This window comes from Lygodium microphyllum, chromosome 20 (assembly GCF_053477565.2).
Source record: "Lygodium microphyllum isolate KBCC chromosome 20, Lygodium_microphyllum_v1.1.10, whole genome shotgun sequence".
Classification (NCBI taxonomy): domain Eukaryota; kingdom Viridiplantae; phylum Streptophyta; class Polypodiopsida; order Schizaeales; family Lygodiaceae; genus Lygodium; species Lygodium microphyllum.
In genome coordinates, this window is record NC_141154.1 from 78,965,778 (window position 1) to 78,979,700 (window position 13,923).

Sequence of the window (13,923 nt, forward strand, 5' to 3'; positions counted from 1 at the left end):
ATAACTAAATCTTGATGGGGGCCCCCCCTCTTCAGGGCATCGACTTTCTATTAAGTTTTGTTGCTTCTTTAGGAAGTTTACATCTACAACTATTTGTCTATATTGTTCAGTTATCATGTTAGTATAATGCTTTATCATGTCCTTGACTTTCCCAATAACATTCAATGCACTAGACTCATGACCATAATCATCCACTTGGCATCCAAATGCCGTAACCACCTAGTTAGATATTGGTGGTACATTAGTTGGCATTATATTGGGGTTTTTTATTTGGTTAGCCATTGCAACAGTAGCATTAGAAGGAGCTGGTAGCATAGGTAGAATTTGCATAACACCTCCTCTTGCATTAGGGTTTTTTATAGGTAGACTTATTCAAATTTTGACCTCCACTAGCTGTAGGTAATGCCAAATTATTTTTAAGACCTAGACTTAAATAGAGATTTGCCCTAGATGTGTAGGCCGCTAGTAATCACGATTCTATCTTCTTCGCTCATGTAATGGGCAGTATCTATATTAGCAAGAGAAACACTACTCAACTACACTTGGATGTTGAAATCTAATACATGTAGTAAGTACTATAGTTGAGTTGCAGGTGGAATCAGAAGAGAGACTTGCAAGTTGCGAAAAACCTTCTTCAATCTCTTAGCATACACTTGAGCATTCTTATGAGGCTCTTGATGTCACATTCAAAACATGCAGCCAATATTGACCACCTCTCTTAGGGAGAAAACTCTCTTCAAAAGGTTGCACAAAATTGATCTATCATGGTTATGGTTTCAACTTCTAGGCCATGATACCACATCACATCTCCCTCGATGGAGAGGGCATAGGCTTCTTCAATGGTAGCTGATAAAGAAGTACTACCTTCCCACACATCCACTATACAAGTCTCCCATTCTAGAGTCCCCTATGAAAGTCTGAACTTGCCACAATAACAAAAATTGAGGAGGAAGATGAAGAGGCAGTAGCACCCGCTTGCCTGCAACGGTCACTACCCAATAGACACATACCGTTGACACATTGATTAATGAGGGAGCTGATTTCAATATCATAACTCAAAATCATTGGACTCAAATTGGCCGCCCACAACTACAACCTACCAATGCCAAACTTAGCCCATTTGGGGGCCAATCGTATGCCCTCATAGGAAGATGCAAAGTCGTAGCCTCTACCGAGTCTGAAAGCATGCCCATTATCTTTTATGTGCTACCAAATTGAGAGGATGCCGGTCAAGAGTTGTTGTTAGGATGCCCATTTAAAAAGCAAGTACATTGTAATGTTGACTATGACTCACAGTGTATTCACCTTGCTATTAGAAATGTACAAATAATCATGGCTTTTAGCAAGGGCAGCACCACGGCTCCATCAAAGCTTGCGAGGCCACCAATAGAGAAACCCACCACCAAGTCCAAGGAGGGGGGTTGAGACTTGTCACAACCCACCATGCCACATTGTCAGCACATCACTAAGATCAAAGCTAAGGCCCCTGAACCACAGTTGAAGTGGGTGCCTAAACATCAAGGACTAAACACGGCCTCACGGCCAGGAGTGTCTAAGGGATACACTATACTAAGCTTTAATATCGATCTTGCATTTGTAATAGGACATAGTCCAACGTTTGCCTTCCCCTACTCCTCAGAGGGAGATCCCATACACATTGGTATAATATACCACGTATCACATACATAGGAGGAAACCTCTCAATTGAAACACCGCAACCCCACTATAGCTCTCCTACATCTCGAGGATTGCCCCTTGATGCACTGCTCCAACAAAGACAACAAACGTACAAGCTCCACTCTTTTGTATATCAAACGATCCAAGAGTTGATATTTCCTCATTAAACTTACCCCAAGGAACCACTCGTCTGTCCTGTAGCCTAGAAATCCTCACACACTCCACGTTGGTCATTTATTAGGCAATCAAGTGCTATGCATCCACGTTTTACACCATGTGGCATGCAAAATGTAGAAGTTTATGACCATTGTGCGAAAACATTCTATGATTAGAAATCAGCCACGTGGTGTGCAAAACAATCCTTTGATGATTTTCCATCTGCTCATTGTTGCTGCATTGCTAGAGCCTAGCACCGAGTTTCCTCGTGCTACTAGTCTCCTTAAATTTAAAATTTTATCAACCTATATGCTATACATAAACCAAATGAATCATACTTTTATTTATTTGTAGCAATCTCTCAGTTTTACAATCTATTTTTCCCCTAACTAGTTAGGTTTTGCCACATTTTATAGGTTCAAGGTTCATTTGTATGTCATTTTCAACCTTGCTACACATCCACAAACATTAATAATTATTTTTTCCAATTATTTATCTCGAAAGACCTATTTTTTTATTTTTCTCTATTTATTCCTATTTATTTTCTTCAAAAAGTGTGAAAAATCAAAATTTTGAGCTCCCACTAATCAAAAGCACTATATCCCATTTTTATATTCATTTTTACTCCATGGAAACTCAAAACACTCACTAAAACTCCAAATTTCCATGATTTCTTTAAACACCACACTTTGCGGGTTTTACATGTTTTGAGAAAAATTGACTATATCATCAAAAATTTTGTTTTTCTCATTCATTTCAAAGATATCTCAGCATATGCAACAATGATCAATCATCATCAATCATTTCCTTCAATTATCTTTCATCAAACGAAGAAAAATAACACTAACTCATAGAAATCTACACTTTGCGAATTTTACATGTTTTGAGAAAAATGACTATATCATCAAAATTTTTGGTTTTTTCATTGATTTCAAAGATATCTTAGCATACGCAACCATGATCAATCATCATCAATCATTTTCTTCAATTATCTTTCATCACAAACAAAGAAAAATAACACTTACTCATAGAAACCTGCGTGTTCAAGGCGCGTATCCTGAGATTGAGAGGCCATTAACACTTCCCTCTTGCCAGCGATGCACAACCCCAATCTACGTCCTTTACTGCTCCATCAACATCATTTGCTTCAAAATTGTCATCATCCGCCACCCCCTTCCCTCTTTCATTGATGCATATGAGTAGTCGCTAAGAGGAGAGAGGAGAGAGGAGAGAGAAATACTAGAAAAATAGATTTTTTAAATCCTCTATTAAAATGGGCAAGCTTACAACCATCTCATTCCTCTCTTTGTCCTAATCGAGAATCTCTCTTTCTCTCTCCAAATGGGTGTGTATTGAAGAGGCACCGATCAGATTTTGAGAGGGCATTGACGCTTTCCTCTTTGTTTGACAATTTTTGCATTAATTTGATGCTTCTCATTAAGCCTAAGGTCTAAAACATTAAAATAACCGATTCAGCCTTTTGTGCTCACACTGTTCCGCAAGTGGATATTTCGGTCTTGAGGGGGAAAACTGACTTCGATCCACAATCCAACTAGATGGCCGGCTTCATGACGTTGAAATCTATAAACTTGGGCCTCATTGCGCACTTTTTGTCTCCTAGATTCAGTAGGTGCTTTATAATGCCAAACCTTACTGGGATTAAATAGGGAGTCAAACGACCTCCGATCAGCGAATCGAGACTTGCATTGGATTCCTGACATCGAAATGCATCTAGGAAAACTCCAGCTCAGTCATCCACCACCATTTGATTTCTCATGAAAATTGGCTCTTTAACGCCACTTAGGCACTTTCCGGCTCCAAAATAGGCTGTAGCACTCCAAGAACGATACAAATCGGATCCTAAAATTGAGCTCTCACAAGGAAACTCGAGTGTCATATCCGCGAGAAAGAACGGCCATTCAACACATGACATTTGATACTTACGACCGCTCAAGGATTGCGAAGGGCTTAGTTTGCACTTGGCTTGTGAGAGAAATGAACAAAAGTTTCCATTATGAATTCTTAAGGAAATGAAACCCTAGGGTAAACTTAGAGACCCCAATAAGATTCTAAGAAGAAAAATGGTTACCAAATAACCAATTGAGATCCTAGATTGAATTATTTAAGTTCTGTGATCCCATGACAAGAACTTTGGACTAAACGCTAGCAATTTAGGGCAACTAGCATCGAGAAACTATTAGATATAAATCTCATAGCATAATTGCTCACTTCCATTGCATAAGAATGAGGGTCGGAATGAGGGTATTCTCTACCCCTCAGAAGGTCATGGCAATTGACACCAAGGCAAGAAAGACCCAAGAAGGGTGAATGCTAAGTGTTCAAAAATGGGAACTCCATTTTAGCAAATGTCTTGAGCACTCGCCTTCATTGTTGTTTGTGCTTGTAAATATAGAATCACTATCTGTGAAAGGAATGTATGACCCATTCTCACAAAAGAAATTTGAATAATGAATTAGGTTGAGTTCATGGAGGGTGCCCCAAGCCACTCGCAATCGGCCACCAACCCTAGCCAAGGGGGTTCTAAATAACCGTGATAGGAACATGGACCGAACCAGCCGTGAGAGGTCTCTCCATAGATTAGTTTTGACGTAAAAGGATGCTAGGATGCTGGGGGGACTCTGGATATAAATTCCCTGCCTCTATGTCCTATTCAAACGATCTATGTGACTCAAGATAGATTCTCAAGGCCATGTTACTAGTGCAAGGGGCGGAAACTTGGAGGAAATAAGGCGCATCCTCACGGATTGCGGGAATCATTCTTTTTGGGCAAGTTTTGTATCTCAGTTAAGATGCTAATATAAATTTTACTTCCAAGGAACCTGTTTGAACTGCTTTTGTATCAATGCCATAAGTTATGCAAGCAAACCCTGCTCCCTAAAAGGCTTAATTAAGGAAGCTAATTTTAAATGTTACACAAAAATGTGATATGACCTAATTAGAAAACTAAAGAATCCCTATTGAGAGAAGCGGTGGGCGAGACCCCCAATGGGTCTGTCCTACGGAAGGGTGGTCCTAGTGAACTGGGAGGCTTCTCACAAGGTTCCATGGTTGTACGAAGAATGAAAATGATGAGGCAAGTGTATTTGTGACTACCACTAAAAATGAGAATATTAAAGAGGAAGTTGGGCAAGAAGAGTTGTATGATCCTATTGACACTTTTCCTTATGATCCAAGTAGTACTACTCCTTTTCATCCGGGAGGGATTCCTATTTGGACACATGCTACCACTTTTTGTTCCATGTCCATGGATGCTTATATAAATTATATGAGCCGTAATACACTCCATATAAAGGGTATCATTCATAGTAATTATGTGTTTATCTTGATAAATAATGACAGTGTGCATAGTTTTGTGAATAAGCCAGTTGTAGTTAGATTGAATTGTCTTTCCCACTGATTTATAGTAGCCCATAAGAGTTCAAGTAGCAAATGGTAAAGAAGAAATCAACACTCAAATATACCCGTAGTTTTTCTTACAGTTAATTGAAGATTATGAAGTAAAGGAAAACTTGATTACTTTGGAAATGAGACCCATAGATATTGTGCTTGGATGTAATTGGTTAGTAACCTTAGGAAAGATTACTATGAATTTCTCACAATTCTATATGGATTTTGTCATTGATGGGTAGACTACACATTTACAGGGAATCTCTAGTAAATTTGATTTTCATCTTATCACCATTTAAAATTGAAGAATGAATATAGGAGGCACTCTTAGATTTTTGTTTTACACCTAAATAAAGAGGTTGAAGATCACTCTAAGAATTCAACTAGTCATCCAGTTTCGAAAGCTCTTCTTGAGGAGTACAGGGATTTGTTTGAAGTATCTACTTCATCACCTTCTAAGAGAGCAATAGATTACCCTGTAGATTTGGAAGCCTGATTCAAAGCTAGTCAATAAGCCACTAACCCTATAGATTGTCTAAATATAAGCATGAAAAAGTAGTCAAGAAAATCAAGGAGCTTCTAGAGGTGGGTTTCATTGAGCCTAGTTCTTCACCATACGCTTCTTTGGCCTTGTTAGTGAAGAAAAAAGATGGATCCTTTAGGGTGTGAATTGATTAAAGGAATTTAAAGAAGATCATAGTGAAGAATATCTATTAAATTCCTTGAGTAGATGATTTATTTGATGAGCTCAAGGGTTCTAGGTTCCTTACCAGAATTGAATTAACATCATGATATCATCAGATTCGGATGCAAGAGGGTGATGAAGTTAAAAACACTTTTAGAACTGATCGTGGGTTATACCATTTCTTAGTAATGCCATTTAGTCTTACTAATGCTCAAGCTATCTTCTAGAGTTTGATGAGTAAGATTTTAACACATTTTCTCTTTCATTTTGTCATTGTCTTCTTTGATAATGTATTGATTTAGAATAAGACTCTACAGGACCATTTATCACATATGATGAATGCTTTTTATGCATTGAGGCATCAGAGACTCTTTGCTAAGGAAAAGTAGTGCCCTTTCATGCAGATTGAGCTGGAGTACTTGGGCCATATTGTCAATAAATTGAGATATAGACTAACCCTAAGAAGGTGTAGTGTATAAGAGATTGGCCAGCAACTACCACTACTACTTCACTTAGATGGTTTCTTGGTCTATCTTCATTCTATCATTGATTCATTAAGCATGATGTGGCTATAACAACTCCTTTGACTGATAGGTTGAAGAAAGAAGCTTTCTTTTGTGATGCACTTGAAGATAGTATCTTGAAACAATTAAAGGAACTCCTTACTTCTGCTCCTATTCTAGTATGCCCAAAAAATTTTAAGGATTTTACCATATAGTGTGATGCTAGTGGGCCTGGCATAGGGGTTGTTTTGTTACATGAGCATGGAGTTATTGCCTTTTGAAAGTTGAAAGCTTGCAGATAAAGAAATGACTATGAATGTCTATGACCAAGAGATGTTGGCCTTCTCTTAGTTGATGCTAACCTCACAATAATCTAGTTACCCAATCTCCAAGTTTCCCTCTCAAACTTAAACTCCCAACTATGATACTTATCCCAAAGTGATGTGCTAGAAGGTGAGTGCTCAATTGATAATCTTCTCTCATGTGCACACACATCTATGGGCCTTATGCCATGCAATGCATTGAAAAGGGGCTACTTTAGTGAATCAATCCATTTTGATGGAAGTAGTTAAATAAATGGGGTATAATATCCCCTGATGCAATACCCAAAAACATTATGCAACATATTGCTTGTGTCCCTCTTGATCCCGTGAAGTATAAGAGTTTAAGGTTGAAGAAGTTACACCTCTTCCTTGTGTAGATGGTCTTTGAGCATCGATTCTTCAAGCATTCATAACATATGTTTGTACAAGGTTGCAAAAACTAGTCAATCTATTACAAGTTATGGACTTTTAGGATTTCCAAAAACAGTGCTACATATCTAGCCTATCCCCTAGCCTACAAACATTTATGTGCAACAAAATGTTTACACAACAAGGACTACACAGAGTATGTGTAGTAGGAGTTCGTGAAAGTTGCTCATCTCGCAGAGGGATGCTATGCAAGACAAAAGCAAGATCAAGATCGATTCTAGACTTTTCTGCACCATCTCCTCCCTTTTTTTTCATTTGCACAGATGATGCCTTTTTTCCTATATTGCATTTTTCCAAAATCATCATAGATCATAGCTTTTACATAGCTATCATTAGCTTTGCTTTCCCCATAATCTTCAAAGCTTAAAATCTTTGATGATGGTGGCAGAAAGAACTATCCAACAGGAGCCGTTTTATGCATAGAGCGACCTTGTTTTTCTTCATTTCAATATAAAAACTTTTTCAAATATTTTCCAACCATTGATAAGCCAAATCATTAGCTTATGATTTATTCCAATGATTTGTTTTTGTGTTCACACTTTCAACAAGGGAACCAATTTTATTTAGTCACCATTCATACCCTTTTTCATGGAAAGCTTCGAGTTTGATTGAATGTAATCTTATGCATCTTCTGTCCCCAGTTTTTTGATAGACTCATTCCAAGATGTTGCTTCAATTTCAAAAAATGCTCTTTATGTCTTGCCCTCTTAACTTTGAATTAGAGAGAGTTCAAATGGTCTTAAGAATCTCGTAGAAATCTGGCATTCCCACTTGTCTTGATATTAAATAATGAGTTCCAATGCCTGGTGAAAACTTCTAGCCTCAGATTTGCAGTGACGGATGCACAGCATCATGACATCCACGCCCTCCTAACCTACACATCCTTTGGATGGACCACATCTATCCATCCTCATCACTGCCAAGCTCGATGGTCAACGTGATCTCCTCATCTTCTGCAAAATCATTTGCAATATCCACATCCTTATCTACATCATTTCTTGTCTCAAATCCATCATAAAACTCATTATCCAACTCCTCAACTGCATAGGCTACATCATATCTTCTCTTCAAAAATTATTTCTCTTTCTTGCAATTGGTATCTGCAAGGATGTACCATCAAGTTTTGCTAAGGAATACATAGGATTGTCATGGACATTTTGCATCAAATAAGGCCCAAACCATCGTCTCAAAACCTTGTAGATAGTACTGTGTTGGTTGTCTAGATTGTTGTCATAGAGCAACAACCAATCTCTCTCCTCAATCTCTCTACGTCTCAATCTGTGCCTGCTATCAAATCGGTATTTGTTGTGAATTTTGGCCTCTTTGAGCTTTTGGACAGCTCTCTCAATATCCACAGGTCTCCTCTCAAACTAACAAATACAAAGAGCCAAAAGATCCTCTCTAGTCATCTCATCCTGCTACCACGCTAAAGCACTCCAAGTGAGTGTGCAAGTCTCTCTAGGCATGACTCATTTCTTTCCATACATCAACTTAGTTGGCATATAACTTATGGTCACATTGTGGGTAGTGCAATCATCCCATAAGGCATAAGGCAACAATCTAAGCCACTCCCTGACCCATCCATCGCATACTTTAGCCAAGGTTTTCACAATTGATGGATGGCCTATCTCACTCTTTCCATTGCCTTCTGGATTATATGCTGAAGTCATAGCAAGTTTAATGCCAGGATGAGAGAAAAACTCCCTAGCTCATCAACATCCAACTCACCGCTATCTCTGCTGTAATTTTTTCCAATGCAACCATACCTACAAATAACATCATCCAATAGAAACTTACTAACCACTAAAGTTGCCCATCCTCAATGCTCTTCCTTCCACCTGATTCGTGAGATCCTCTCTTGCCAAAAAAATGTAACACATCTTCCACAATCCAACATGCATAGTATTCAAATCAAGAACCCACTTGTAGTGAATACACAATGGATAAGTAGGTTGAAGCTCATCTCCTCATTAAGGAAAACAACTGACAATCAGTGCATGTCTCAACAAATTGTAAGATATCTCTATACATGCTTCTCCACTAGTAGTGCTCTCTAATCTTCTCATAGGTCTCCCAAATAGCTCTATGTCCTGCCCAAAGACTTTCATGAAACTCTCTCATGATTCGCACCTGTGAAGCTTTGTCATATACAACTCTCAATGGCTATCCTCCTCACTTCCGTGGATGCTTCCAAAGTAGCCCAATCAGCATGAAGAAACCATAAGCTTTCATCTTGATCTTCTTGAAGTGTAAATTAGTCCATTCATCCTGTCTAGACATGGTACTCAAATAATGGCCAATTCGCAAATACTCTCATGGCATATACAAAGACTCATCAAAGCTCTCCAAAGTAGATACATGACAAGTATGATCAACATACATGACAGAAAGATTACTCAATTGTCTTTACCTGCTATGTGCCTGAACTCAAGATTCATGGATTTTATGTACCCAATCCACCTAAGCATGGAAATGTCTAGAGTAGAACAAATCATGATCATACCTAAAGAAGAGACAAGCATTTAGTCTTGATCACCACAGTAGCACCAATGAGTTACTCTTTATCATTCTTGAGAGATGTGAAAATTCCCAATAGCTCCCTCTTAATCTATGGATACTTGCATTGCCACTCGTTTAGGATTTTTTTCCTAAAAACCGAATGGCATACCTATTCCCATCTACATTGTCCTAGCCAATGGTCCATCCAATTCCAATAGGACTAGTATCAATAGTGAGTACAATATGTCTCCCACACTCATAATCTTCTTTCCAAAGAGTTAGAGCAACTCTCAACAATCTCTTTAGCTTCTGCATAGCTCTAATGTGTCTCATGTCCCAAGAAAAACACATCCCTTTTCTCAAGAGCTAGTAGAGATCATCTACAATATGAGTGAAATGAGGAATCCAAATAAGATAAAATACACAAGCTCGAAGAAACCTGCGAACCTCCGAAGTAGAAGAGCAAGTCTTCGTAATCTTCTCTATCGCATTAACCTTCATAGGGGAAGGCCTCATACCATAATAAACACACATATGTCCAACAATCAAAACCTCTCTGACACCAAAAATAGACTTCAGCCATGACAAGGTCAAGTTCACTTCCTCTAGTCTATAAAGAATCCTCTCAACATCTCTGATATGCACAACCACAAAGTACTTGCATCCATGATTATCTAAAGTCTCATCCTTCTCTTTATCCAAACAACCCTTGATAGGCAGATCATCAATGAAAGGCATGGTAAGATTTGGGATAAAATCCCGTAAGACCTTGTTCATCCCATTCATCATATGGGCAACCGAATTAGTAGCTCCCTGCAGAAGCATACACATCCGGACAAGGCCTAAAGGTGTCTTCATCGTAGTCAATTCTCTACTCTCAAGGGCAATCTCGAATTGATCATAGCCGGAATAAAGATCGCCAAGTGAATAGATAGCATGTCCAACAAAAGCCTCTATGAACTCATCCACAATAGGTCATGGACAAACATTCCGTATAGTGACCCTATTGATCGGCTGTAGGTCATATATGAATCTAAGTGTCCCATTCTTCTTGGGAATTGTGAATCATTTATTAGAATACGGAGCTGAAGATGGTTCTAGAATCCCTATCCTAATCCGCTCATTCAAAAACTCCACCAATTTGGGCAAGTGAGCCTTGGGCACAGGAATATGTCATAGATTCGAAGGGACATGCGGAATGGTAAAAAAAACCATAAGTATCACAACCCTAGGATCAATGCAACCTATCCCATGTAGGAAAAAAGTGAAGGCTCTCCCATGTCTCCTCAACATCTCCTCAAAAAATTTCACCTCTACTGGAAGTGAAAAATCTTCAGTCCCAATCTTCATCTCTTTCAGTGTCTTGGCTGAAAACCTGTGTCCAGTACTTGGCAGGATCTCATAAAGGAGGCTGCATAGCTTGTCTCTTAATCATCTCATCACTGTCCAAAGGTAGCGGTCCTACGAGCGTCTGGTGACCTTCTTGTCAACTATCTTATATTTTTTATGTACTCTTACTTCTTTGCTACAACCTACAAATTTCAGCCCTTATTGTAAATACCCTAGTAAACACAAATTTTGATGTATATAAACAACACTCAACTCTTTTGATTGAAGAAAATCAACCATATCTTTTTTGAACTGCATATGAATAACCCAACACTGAGGCTCACAACTTACTTCAGTTGTAAATCATGTTTGCTACTATAAATCAGCACCCTACAAATCTTTTTGCCAAAATATTTTAGCAAAGAACACTTTCTACTGAGAGTTCTTAGCACCCAAATTTTCTTGTAATATGAAATCAACAATTTCACAATACATCACCAGAGAATGGACTTGAAATTTTATTTTAGCATGAAATCAACAATTTCACAATACACCATAAACTCCTGATGAAAAATTTAGATAAAGCTTTCCCTGTCTCGTACCACTATCATCTCGCAAGACAGTGGTACCTTACAAAAATCCATCTCTCCTGCTCAAAGAGGGGAATCCCTCAAAGAATCCTTATTCCACTAATGGTTGACATAAACTCTCATGAACTCGACATCCCTCTTTCCATCCTTGCTTCGGATCCTCACATAGCAGACCCATCATCCAAAACCTTAGTCTCCATCCAAGACTCAGCAATGAATGGCTACCAAAAAATAAAGGATAGGAACAAGAGTTCTGTACAAAGAAATGATAAGTCTCATCTATATCTCCAATAGAAATCCTCAAGTTCGAACAAGTAGCATTCAAATCTCCTACAATGTTGTTGGCCACATGGATCTGATAACCATGATCCACAGCAACTAGCCATCTACTGGTACCATACAATGCATCCACTATGACATTAATCTTGGAGCCATGATCCAAAAGAGCAACACAAGGGTTCTCCCCCTCTCGAAGCTTAACTATAGTCTCCATAGTTGCACGAGTCTAGTGACTGTGAGAAAAATGGCTACGAGGCACCAATCTAGGCGTGTCATCACTCTTTGCATATTGTATGTGCTAAAGTAAATGTTGGAGAGTCTTCTCAATTTGCATACATAAAGCTCCATCTATAGACTCCTCAGTAATCTCCCCATCAAAATCAATCTCCTCAATCTGCAAGCCATATGTAATAGCCTCAGCAACTGTTGCTAAAGCCTCTCGATGGATCATATCCTGTGTCGGCTCTCCAATAATATGCCGTTTTCTTTTAATGATGTAGATGATAACATCATGAAATTCTCTTTTGGAAATTCCCAAGACTTCTCCAAGAGTGAATTCAATTTTGCAATTAAGAATCTGATCCTCAAGTACATTATTCAAGTTCGTAGTCGTCTCAATGTCGGAAAGCATCTTCAATCCAAGTTACTTTTTCGGCTTCGGATCCTGCCTCTTCTGAGCTTTTTGATCTTCCTATACTTTCTGCTTCTGAACATCAGCCATACTCTACTCTGGTCCTCAAGAAGAAGGCTGAGAAATTGGATCACTCCTCCTAGTACCCTCTTTGAACCTTTAGACTGATCATCATCTCTTTCCCGCTTCTCAACGAAGGCCCTACATATGTTTGGTGTAGGTACATTTCATAGTGTGTTGTTTTAATGATTGCATCATACAGGTTGATGATGTCGCTAGAGGGAGCCTTTGCAGAGGAGCTTCTTGTGGCCATTCTAGGTGGTTTCGTCGCCTTTCCAAGTCTTTTTTCCTTTACAAATAATGATACATGTATATGTAAGGGTGCTTTCTTTTTATCTATTAGGGACCGACAATCAAGGCATGAAGTCTTAGGTTTAGTTGAGCATGTCTGGGGGAGGTCTGAGTAGTCATTGCCTCCTATACCGGCATTGTCTAGCACTGAAAGACATGCTTTAGACGATGTCGTGATGTTATGAGGACATAATGTGAAAAAGTATGGAATTCATCATCATCTGACTTCTTTACTGATTTAGAGAGTCAATGTGATCTGAGCCATTAGTACTAGTGTGAGTTGCATGGATTATCCAAAAATACCAGATTTTTGGATAATTTTAGCCTATTTTTTATATTATTTATTGTAAAAATCCAAAAAATTTAGAAAAAGCTTCTAGATTAGGATGGCATGCAAAAAGCTAGTTTCTTTTTCAATCAATTAGGAGATTTTTCATAAAAAGACAGACTAACGAAACCGTACGTGTTGCGATCGCTGTAAACAGGCTGAAAACTGCAGATTGAATTGAAAGAAGAAGAATGAGTGATCTAGGAGATCCGTGAGTAGGTGTCTTGGGGTTTTACCCCCGTTTCGAAGCCAACGGAGCCATGAGATTTGGGTTTCAAGCAGTAGAGAATGAGCTGTAATTTTTATGAACGTTTTGTTCTACAAAGAAGCTCCAAGAGATCTAATGCCTGGAGATTGCTTTTGAGTAGTGCAAAGATTCCAGGTTCTTTCAATACATATTGATTCAATTCATTGTGATTTGTCTTTTTAGTGTTTACCACTTTGTATTCTTTATCTTCTCTTCCATCTCCTATCTCTACTTTCATCTACTTCTGATCCTCGGTGGATTCGACCTTTTGACAAAAACCCCTTTGACATTGGTGAACCCGACGTGAAAGTTTGTCAGAAGAAGGAAAGACAAGATGGGTGAATCTTCAAATATATTCTCCAGTGATGTTTTGCAACAGTTGGTGCAAAATATAAAAATGCTTATACAGGTACAACAACAACAACAGGTGATGCAAGCTTCAACTCAAAGAGAAAGTGTTGTGATGAATGCTTTACAAGCAGTTGAGT